The sequence below is a fragment of the Chiloscyllium punctatum genome, chromosome 47 (assembly GCF_047496795.1).
Source record: "Chiloscyllium punctatum isolate Juve2018m chromosome 47, sChiPun1.3, whole genome shotgun sequence".
NCBI lineage: Eukaryota > Metazoa > Chordata > Chondrichthyes > Orectolobiformes > Hemiscylliidae > Chiloscyllium > Chiloscyllium punctatum.
Window position 1 is genome coordinate 19,504,718 of NC_092785.1, and position 12,021 is coordinate 19,516,738.

The following is a 12,021-nucleotide window of genomic DNA, read 5'->3' on the forward strand; positions in this document are numbered from 1 at the left end:
GTCCATGGTTTACCCAGCCATTCACATGTGTTTGTAAAGCAGCTGTTGGTGGGAATTGTTATATTTGATGGCACTCTGGGCACTGCCCCACTGTGGCTATGTTGGTATACAATCCTGGCCAACAGACATTAAGTCTCACAACATGATTATATTGGAAATCCCTGGATGATCCCGTTGGTGTTCAGCCAATGGCTGGTGGAGATCTTTACTCAGGGCAATCCCTCTTGCGTCCCATAATGCAGTTTGCTGCTCTATAATGAGAGATTGGGTATTGATGCAATTGTGAGATTTGGTTTACAGTTTGTTTAAAATCTCCAAATGGCAAACTGGCCAATGAGGTTTCACAATCGTTGTGCCTGGTGCTGCCCATTCTGCAAACTGTACTGGGTTAATGATTCCTTCCCTTTCCAGCCTTTTGATTTCTGCCTCTGCTTTTCACAATGGGTTAAATTGCACCGGATGAGCCTGGCAGAATCGTGGAATTGCTTCCTGATCAATATACAAGTTGGCCTTTGATCCTTTGGGAATCCCTAGACATTATGGAAAAGTTCTGGGTCTTGCATTCAGTCTTCACTCAAGTCTGGAATTCACTCTATCGGGGAGGTAATGATGTAGTGGTATTATCAATGGACTATTAACCAAAAGACCCAGGTAACGTTATCGGACCCAGGTTCGAATGCAGTCTTTGAATATGAATTCAATAAAAAATTGCAATCTCTAATGACCAGGAATCCATTATCTAATGTTGGAAGAAACCCATCTGGTTCACTCGTGTCCTTCAGGGAAGGAAACTGTTGTCCTTAGCTGGTCTGGCCTACATGTGACTCCAGACCCAGAGCAATGTGATTGGCTCTTAACTTCCCTCTGGGATGGGTATGGATACTGGTTATCCAGCGACACCCTCATCCTGAAAATGATTAGATTACTTACAGTGTGACCCAACCACTCACATCGATCCGCAACCCACCCCCCTACATTTGCCCCTTCAACTAACACTACGGGCTATTTAGCATTGCCAAGACTGCACATTTTTGGATTGTGGGAGGAAACCCACGCAGATAATGGGATAATGTGCAAACTCCACACAAACAGTCGCCTGAGGCAGGAATTGACCCGGGTCTCTGGCACTGTGAGGCAGCAGTGCTATCCACTGAGCCACCGTGCCACCCACAATGAGTGAAGCAAAAGCAGCTATATTCTAATTGGAAAGGTTTGAGCACATAAAAGTGTATAAGTTGAAAACTGAACTAGCTGATTCTCATACGAGACAAGAATTGAAGTTCTCCCCTTAATGTGAAAATATTCCCTGGAATAGAACTCTTACACAAACTTAAGAGTTGGGGTACCGAACAAACTTTTTAAAAGATTTTTTCTGGAATTACTGATACACCTGTGCTGTTATCTACCTCCAGTAGAACCAGTTGACCATTTAACAGATGTTTATTTTGATTGGTTCTGATTTGGATCCTGCTGAACAATGTAAGTGTTCCAAACCAACTATCGGTGGGCTTTTCAGAGAGTGCACACACCTGGATTGCGGCGTGTCAGTTCTCTTACATGCTTCAGGTCTAGTGGGACTCTTTCACTATCACAATTCCGCCTCTTGGCAACAACTGCAACGGTTTGCTGGCTCTGATCCTGAAGGAAATGTCCACAGTTCGACCGAAATTTGGATTTGCTTTGAGGCTATTGTTATGAGCTGACCTGGAGTATATCTACTCAGGATTATGTCCTGAGGTGATGCAATTGCTTTCATTCGAGCGGTATCCCCCACGGCCAGTTTGCCTGGTGAGAGTCTCCTCCTCCATCGGCATGCCATGCAACTGACATGCTCCACTTGATGCATTTCGAATGACAACATTTGAAGACAAGTTAGATTTCATTTCGTAGGCGCTTTTGCCTGGATACATCATTGATCTCATGCTCGTCGCCAATGAAATACCTTCACAGAGGTCGGTATCCTATTACCAAGACACCCTTTTTTACACATGTAAAGTACCTGATACTGGTCTGGTTACTTCAGAGCCAGCTCTCAGAGTGAACAGAACCCAGACTTGCTGTTTGATTATTTTCTTTCTTTGCTTCAAACAAGCAAAGACGAAAAGAAAATCCAGAAAACAAACAATCTCAATAAATAATAAAGAAATGGCAAAGGTATCCCATTTGCAACTTTGAGCAAGGGCTGACTGATTGGACCAGGTTGACATCCCCAATCCGGGAACTCAAACACTACACTACCCATATCCCACTTGGTATTCTAACCCCTTAAAAGTCAGGACCCTACATACCTGCTACCTTGGCACCACCTTGCACCCAATTAATCTGCTGTTGTCTGACAACTTACTCTAACCACACTGTCACATACCACTGACTTTATGCATTGTAATACAATTCTAGCCAGGAAAGATCAGGATGGAATTACAGTTACACATTCCTGCGGATAATCCTGAATGGGATTTCCTTTAGAAATGCAGAGCTCTTTTCTATCATCAGAAAGGAAAGGGACCAATTTGGCATAGGTGTGAGATTCCCCTCACTGGAAAACCTGTTCCTGTTTTCAATTTATTTCAAAAAGCAATAATGAAGGGATACGAGCAACTCAGTCTAGTTCAGAAAAGCTTTATTGCAAACTAGGTGCATTGTTCTGTCTTTAGAAAAGATTTCAAATCACGTCTTTCCAGTTTTAGCTTTGAACATTTTGTTTCTACAGTGTACCTGAGATTTTGTTCGGATATACCATTGCACGTAAGATGGGCCTCGCAATGTACCCATTGTACAATTTTCACTGCACTCATGTACATCTGCACTTCAGTACACATGACAATAAAATCTACTTTAAATTCTCAAGAAATTAATGTCATTTTATTTTTCAAAATATATTCCACTACGTAATAACCCTCAAAGGAAAGTGGTTAATTTGCTGCTCATTCGGATTACTGCAACTTGTGCAATTAGTGATTCAACCAGATTTATTATCTCAGCTTCCAAATAAAATTAGGCTGTCTTGACGATATTTTTGTATTTAGACGGACAGACTCATTGACTAAACAACAACAGACAGGCCTGTTTGGGACAGAATGGAATACTCAGCAATCTTACAGATCGCACGTATATACTACCCGATACTTGCAGGCGTTGGTATTATTGGTAAGTCCTTAATTGGAGTTATGTTTGTGTGAACAGAAACAGAAGCTGTTGGGAAAATTCAGCAAGTCGGGTAGCTTCTGGGAAGAGAACTCAGAGTTAACATTTTGGTTTGGTTAGTCTTCCTCAGAACTTTTCCCGGCAACTTCTGTTTTTGTTTCTGATTTACCACATCCACAATTCTTTTAGTTTTTCTGTTTGCACAGAACCTGTTTAAGTCAACTCCTTAATTCTTCATTGAAATTTGGCATATTTCCCTGACTTTGGCTATTCCTAACCTTTGTGTTTCCAGTGGTTTCTTTAGTAGTTCATTGCTGAACGTAGGTCAACAATTTCATTGCTGTTTGTGTCCGTCTGCGGAAGCTGGTTTATTTATAATTTTTTACGGAGAATTTATTTCCAATGGAGAACAGGCTGAGTCAGCATGTATTCCCCATCCCAAGTTACACTTCAGAAGGTGCCTTCTCAAACCACTGCAGAGCATTTGGTGTTAGAGTACCAACATCGAGCATGGAAACAGGCTCTTCGTTGCAACTCATTCACGCTGACCAGGATTGCTAAACTGAACTGGTCTCATTTTCGTATACTTGACCTTTATCCCCCAATCCATTTCGAACCATGGAGCTGTCCAAATGTCTCTTAACTGATCCAGCAAAACTAAAGGAACGGTTATGTGTTTCCAAGCCAGAAAGGTGAGTGGCTTGAATGAAACTTGCACGTGGTTTCAATCGCAGCTATCCTCTGCTTCCAGACAGTAGCGGCTGTGAGGATGACAGGGACCTTGTTGAGATGCTATAAGGTGTCTTTTTAGGTGGTGCAGCCTGCTTTCATTGAGTGGCATTGGCCGGGAGATGGGGTGGGGGTTGGGGGGTGGTTTGTTGTCAGACTGATGGTTTGTGGATGTTGTGAAAAACAAGTAAACTGACACATCATGGAATAAATGCAAGCGACGGCAGATGCTGGATATCTGCAATAAGCAAAGGAAACAAAGAACAAAGAGACGAATAAAGTAAAGTTACAGCCCAGGAACAGGCCATTCGACTCTCCAAGCCTGAGCCGATCCAAACCCACTGTCTAAAGCTGTTGCCCAACTCCTAAGCATTTAGACCCCTCTGCTCCCCACCTTCTCATGCATCTGTCCAGACGCATCTTAAATGAAACTACCGTGCATGCCTCTACTACCTCCGCTGGTAACGCGTTCCAGGCACCTATCATCCTTTGTGTAAAGTACTTGCCGCGTGTATCCCCCTCAAACTTTTCACCTCTCACCTTGAAAGCATGACCTCTCGCCATTGAACCTTCACTCTGGGAAAAAAGCTATTTTCTCAATCTACTCTGTCTATGCTTTTCATGATTTTGCAGACCTCATTTAGTACCCCCCCCATCTCCTGTTTTTCTAATGAAAACAATTCTAACCTACTCAACCTTTCTTCATAGCTGGCACCTTCGATACCAGGCAACATCCTCGGAAATCTTTTCTGCACCGTCTCCAAACTGGCCACATCGTTTTGGGAATATGGCGACCTGAACTGTACACAGTGTTCTAAATGCGGTCAAACAAAATCTTGCACAATTTTAACATGGCCTGCCAGCTCTTTTACTCAATACCCCGTCCGATGAAGGCAACCATACAAGATGCCTCCTTGACTACTCTATCCACCTGTGCAGCCACATTCAGGGTACAAAGGACCTGAACTCCCAGATCTCTCTGCTCATCATCTATTCTCATGGCTCTTCCGTTTATTGGATAATTCAGTCTAGGATTAGACTTCCCAATTTCTCACATTTGCCTGAATTGAACTTCATCTGCTACTTCTCCAACCAAAATACAGTCTATCTTCTCTTTTATTCTTTGGCAGTCCCCTTTGCTTTATGCTACTCCACCAATTTTCCTGTCATCTGCAAACTTGCCCTCAGAGCAACAGTGCCCTCTTCCAGATCATTTATGCATATCAGAGACAACAATAGCCCCAGCACTGATCCCTGTGCAATACCACTGGTCACCTTTCTCCATTTCGAGATAGCTGCCATTGGGTTTGTCTGTTGTGGGCTTGAATAAATAATTACACAGCATAATTACGCAACGTAATTACACTGTATGTACGTCTTCAATATGGATATTGCAATTTCAAAGCGGTGATTTACATTGGCTCCCAGATAAATTCCCAGAACCAGTCAACTCTGTCGTCTTGATAGTATCCATCGCGACCTGTGGAGCAGGGAGGTCCAGGTTCAGGTAACACTTGCTTCAGAGGCATGTCATGTCATCTCTGAACAGGTTGCTTTGGAAAACGTGTCGAAGCTTTTAAATATCTGATTGTGTTACAGTGTTTGTTCAGACTTTTATTCCAACATTGTTTTGCACGGCTGTGTTAAATGTGGTCTTCATTTTCTTCTGGAGTAGTGATAAAGTTCATTTGTGTAATTTCAAATCATCACTTTTTTCAAATAAAAATTCTCTTGTCAAGATGGACGAGTTCTGACATTTCAAACCTATTATATTCCCTGAATTTCCTTCTACAGAACAGTTCATAGCATCCTTACATGTGGAATTCTCGGCGCATCGAGTTCACACGAATCCTCCTCAGAGTATCTAACCCATTCCCATGGTCCAACCTACCCTATTCCCACATTTTTTGCATTTCCCATAGCTAACCTACCTGGCCTGCATATCATTAGATACAATGGGACAAATTGCCAGGGCCAATCCAACTGATCTACACATATTTGGACTGTGGGAAGAAACTGCAGCACTCAGACAAAACACACGCAAGCATCAGGAGAATCTAAGAACTACACAGACAGTTGCCCGAGGATGGCATTAACCTCAGGTTCATGGCGCTGTGAAACAGTAGTGCTAACCAATGAGCCACCATGCAAACCCCAAACAGTTGTTTGGTTTCGGTAACACCTTTGTCTATTTGTCCTCTTTGCATCAAAGGATATATTTCTGGACATGGTCCTCAATGTCTTCTTATTGCAGTACTGCATTCTTCTGTTCTTAACCAGTTTTCAATTGTTCAAAGATCAAAGACCCTGGTGCATAAAGTTAATTTTTCTGATTCCTTTTGAAGTTCTTCCTCTAATGTTGGTCTTCTCCAAGGTTTGAATTTTTACACTTGTATTTTGTTAAAAAACTCCTGGTATGATATAAGAACCTAGAAAACAGAAGCAGAAGCAAATTATCCTCAAGTCTGTCGGCCATTCAGTAAGATCAGGGCTCATCTGCCTCAAGTATCAATTCTTCTTTCGTTCCAGATCCACATAACTCACATCTCCATGATATTTCAAAAATGTATCGATCTCTACTTCAAATACTTTCAGTAACCTAGTTTCCAAAATTTTCTGGAATCCAAATAGCATGATTGATGCTCGCAGTTTTGGATCATATTTGACAAATTAATTGATCCAATGGGAATCCACAGTAACCAATCTGTTATGGACCAGGACAGAAACTCTCAAAACCTTTCAAGAAACAAACCTGGATACTAAATTTGCTTTATCCTTTAAGCAGGTATGGAGGGGATACTACAGATGTGATGCAGTTTGCCCAACCACCGAGCTTTATACAAAAGAGAATTAATTTGCAAGATGTAAAAATGAAACACTGTAAAAGAGAACGGAATGGAGAATAACTCAACCTATTCTGAAAACCCAATAGATTACCCAAACTTAACGGTGCTGTTCCAAATATGTGCCACAATCGCCATAAACACCACTTGGCACACAAGATAAAATCAAACCTAGAGTCTTACTGCAGAGGACCCAGATAGAGAGGATGATCACCCTGGACTCGCTTCTTTGACTTTAGCAGCCTCACATCCGACAGCCTCTTAAAAGCAAACCAAACCCGAGAAAAGCTGAACTTTTCGTTCATAACACTATTTATTTCTCATTTATTTGTCAATTTGTTCAGCTTGCGCATTGGTTCATCATACGTCTTTCTTTCATTATGGTTTGTTTGAGTCAATGTTTGCATTGTAACTTTTCACCATGTATGATGTAATTGTGTGAATATATTAATCTGAGGCAAATGGTGTGATTTAGCAGACATATGATGGTGATGTTTTTGCTGTGACTCTGGTCATGCAGGGATGTACCTTTCTTCATTTTTCTTTCAGTTAATTTAGTGGGAATTTTGATCCTGAATCGAGGCAACTGTGGGCTCTCCAAATGCATCACTCGCTATTTGTTGGCAATGTCGACTGCAGATCTGCTTCTCGTCATCCTCAATATATTACTGGACCGAATTAACAATCTTTATTTCCCAGTTAATTTCTTATTCATCACTCCTGTGTGCGCCTTGAGAGTTGTTATGTTCGTTTCAGCCCTGGACTGTTCAGTTTGGTTCACAGTTGCTTTCACATTTGATCGGTTTGTAGCAATTTGTTGCCAAAAGTTAAGAGCTAGGTATTGCAATACGAGAACTGCATTCGTGGTTATAGTAACTGTGAGCGTAGTCAGCTGTTTTCAGTCAACCACTTGGTATTTTGCATTTATTCCTTCAGTTGTTATTGACAATGTACCATGGTTTTGCATCATGAAATCAGACTATTATACATCATTATTTTGGAAAATATATGAATGGATTGACAGTATACTTACACCATTGCTACCAATTGTGTTGATCTCGGTATTCAATGCTCTGACTGTCAGGAATATTATAACAGCTAACCGCATCCGCTGTCGACTCCAGATCCACGGAAATGTACGGAATAACACTGATCCAGAGGTGGTAAACCGGAGAAAATCCATCATCTTGCTCTTTGCATTGTCTGGTAATTTTATACTGTTGTGGATGGCGTATGCCGTACACTCTTTCAACTGGCAGGTAATAAACTATAACTATAAAGACAAGACATTGAACCATCCAATATTTGTCTTTCAAGAAATTGGATTCATGCTCCGACTTCTGGGTTCGTGCACAAACACTTGCATATATGCTCTAACACAAACTAAATTCAGAGAGGAGTTAATCAATGGAGTGAAATTTCTTTTTACTCAAATTGTTAAACTGTGCAAATAACATTCAGAACTGACTGCTATTTGAAGCTCTATTTACAGTCTTACGACAGGATCTACTTTTTGAAGGAACATGCGGAATTTCCAGGCTGCATTAATTGAAAAGAAGTCATGTCCTTAGGATTTTAAAGATGGTTCTTGGCCAAGGAAATTGGAAATAATCAGTTGAGCAAAAATTAATGAATTGTATTTCGAATAATAAGTCATAGTGATTGATTATCTTAAAAGGATATTACTGTTCAAAACACTGAATCTTTGCTTCTGTGTACCATGTGAAAACCTTTTCCAGTTTTAGTGCATTTAAAGCTTTGTATTATGTCATCAATAAGTTTACATTGTTATGTTGAAAGGTGAGTGACAACCTCATGCGAATATGTGCAGTGACTGACCATCGCAGAATGCAAAAAAAATAAAGTTGGAATCTTCCAAATTTCTGTCATTCTGGAATCTGTTTTTCCTGGCAAAATTAGTACCTGGCTGAGAATATGTAATGTTCGAAGCTCTTTTCCACAACATTCAGTCTGTGGCCTTGCTTCCTTAAAAAACCCACAAAACTTATTCGGATGTTCCCATAGTTATATACTATCTCTGACTGCCCATCATTGAAACTACTGCATTGACAACATGCCTGCATCTCCTTCTTTGGGTGTGCCTTGCATTTTGTTTGGTGTAAGCTGTTATAAAATGCCAGTTTAGGTTTCAGTTCCTGTCCACAATTGTGGTTCTTGTTGTTACTTACTGCTGTTTATTTCAGAGCACACAGTGGATGGTCACATTATTAAAACATCTGAGAAATTCCCTTATCACTGAGAGTCAGCACGAATATCCGCTGTGAAAGAAATACTGAGCACTGACACTAATTATAAAGTAAATTCTTGACACTATCGAGGACAAAGCAACCCGCTTGATTGTATCAACATCCACAATCATTTATCCACTCCATCACTGACTCTCAATAACAGTAGTGTGTACTAGCTGCAAGATACATTACAGAAATTGATCACAGATCCTTAGTCAGAACCTTCAAACACGTGACCACTTCCAGACAGACAAACACAGAGATAAATGGGAACATCGTCCTCTACACATTCTCCACCAAATGTTTCACCATCTTGACTAGGAAATATATTCCTGTTCCTTCACTGTCATTCGGTCAATATCCTGAAATTACCTTCCTCAGGCTGTTGTGGATCAGTCTCCCAGCTATGGACAGTTAGCAGCAATTCTCCAGCTAGAATGGGCAACTAGGGCCGGGCTATCAATGCTGGCGCAGCCACAATGCCTGCATCATTGCACAAAGAATCTGACCTGATACTATGTGCTCCTGTAAACAATTAAAAACAGTTGTGTTTTTCAATTCTTCCACTGAGGCACACGACAGACGCAATCTGCCAGCACACAATACCTGTTCTCTTTTATGCCAGCTCAGATTTCCACTCAATTCTCATTCATAACAATGGAATGCATTCTTTTTACACTGAAAAAAAAACTGCACAGAGACCAGTATCCAAACACCAAGTTACTCTTTATTTGCAATTGCACAGTACATGGGCTCCAACCAGCCAGTTCAAAGCCAGTGCATAGAGGGAGGAGAACTTTTTTTTCTTTATTTCCCCTTTTCTCTTTTCTTTTATTTATTTGCCCTACATGACCACTGCGCAACAGTGGCGCTTATATTTCTCCTACATCAACCGTGGAACTGCGTTTGTCATTAGGGTGTGTGTGTGTGTGTGTGTGTGTGTGTAGAACCAGTCAAAAAAAGGCACCATTGTCAACGTCATGCGAAAATTCCATCAACAAGAAGAAAAGCCCATGTAGCCAGGGAAATATTAACAAAAAAGCCCAGTAAGGGCTATTCGCGCAGGTGAAAAAAGAGTGTAAAGGAAGTGAAGGGTAAAGACGAAATAAAACTGGAGTTGAAGGGGAACGAAAGCACTCTATTCCCCCATAGTGACAAACTCCCTGTAGTTGACACTGCATGCGCCCTCTCCAAGAAGACCCGGCCTGGAACATCATTGCAGAAGAGGGACAGGCACTCGGCAGACACAATCCCCAGTTTAACTCTGTCATCCAGGGCTCCCTGTTTTGTCCAGGTTGACAGTCTCAGTCAAGGATCTTGGAGTCAGTGCGATCAAACTTGGCCCTCGTTCCAATGATGACATTACTCCCCCACCAAGTCCGGGGATGGACACCGGCAGTTTCTCTTGTAACATCTACTGCAATGTTGTCACCTCAGGTGTGGTTCCTCCCACTCTGTCTCGGACACTGGTGACACATACTGGACCGAAACCAGTCTCTTGCCACCAGAGTGTCACGGGAGAATTTCCTCCTCTTTTTGAGGCTGTCACGCTATAGAGGCTGCATCCAATTCAGAATCTGCCATGCATTCAAATGTATTTATAAGGGGAGAACCCGTGGTTTCTGACAGCCATCCTGGCTTTCCTGAGGGGAACAAGTATATTTTGCTCCTGCCCCGTTTTAGAGGGAGCAGTTTTCATATGATCTACATATTTGATTAGGACCACCTCATCTAACCATGTGCAAGTCATGTGGCCTGACATCACCACGTTCCCATGCAGGGACATTTTGTAGTTTGACACCAAAGTTTGCCCGCTGATGAAAGCATCCTCTCTCCCTCAGTGGAGGTTCATGCCTTGTTGTCCGTGTTCCTGATGCTATTTGCACTACCCCTACCCCGGTCTTGGAATAACTAGTTTAAACTTCTGGTACGCATTTTTCTCCTCATTGGCAACTCTGCTGGAGCGATGCCTGTTGTTGTGTAAGTGGTGATACAATATCAGACAAGAAACCGAGGCAGATTAATATCTAGTGAAGCTGCCAAGCAACATCTTCAAGCCTGCCTTCAATGTTTGGACTGTCTTTCCGCCAATACATTGGACAATAGATGGTATGGAGCTGTCTGAACATGCCGTCTGAACATGCCAAATACTATTTGAATTCAGAAAATTTCCAAACTCCCTGATGGAAAATGGCATCCCATTGTCCGTGGCCAATACTTTCGGGAGTTCATGTACAGCAGATGATGCTCATAGCCTTACAATCATTATCACAGCGTTTGACGAATGAACTCTAAGCACTTTAAATGGTCATCTGCAATATCCACTGCTTCTCAGACGAGATCGGAAGAGAAGTTGTTCCCTTAATCTTGAATGGCTCCCCGGGATAGATTCTCACTTTAGCCGAAATCTTACTCAAACTTTAGTGTTGGAAACCCAAGTGCACTTTGTTAAAGATTGGTTCTGCAATCACTGATATAGCTGTGCTGGTATCTACCTCCATTAGAAACAGGTGACCATTTAACCAGAAGTTTATTTTTATTAGTTCTGATTTGGATGTTGCAAAGCACTTTAACTGTTGCAGGTCAGCTATCGGTGCGCTTACTGGGCTGTGCACTCTCCGGCCTAACAGCTCTCTTACTCATTTAAGGCTACTGGGACTCTTTCATTGTCACAAGTACGCGTTCCAGCAGGAACTGCAATGGCTTACTGGCTCCAATCCTGAAGAAAATATTTATGGTTTGGCCGAGGTTTGCCTTAGTTTTGTGGTTTTGGTGTGAGCCGACCTGGAGTGCACCTGCTCAGGTTATGTACTGAGGCAATGCAATTATATATTCATTCGAGTGATGTCCCCAAAGATCAGTTGGCCTGGTGAGATTGTCCACTGATATGCTCCATTTCCCAAATTTTCTAATGACAAAGCCATTTGAATTGCATGGTCGACGTCAAGTTGGATTTCTGCTGGTAGGCACTTTTGCATGGATACATCATTGATCGCAATCTCGTCACCAAATAAATACCTGCACAGAGGTCGATTTACCGTCACCAAGACGCCTTT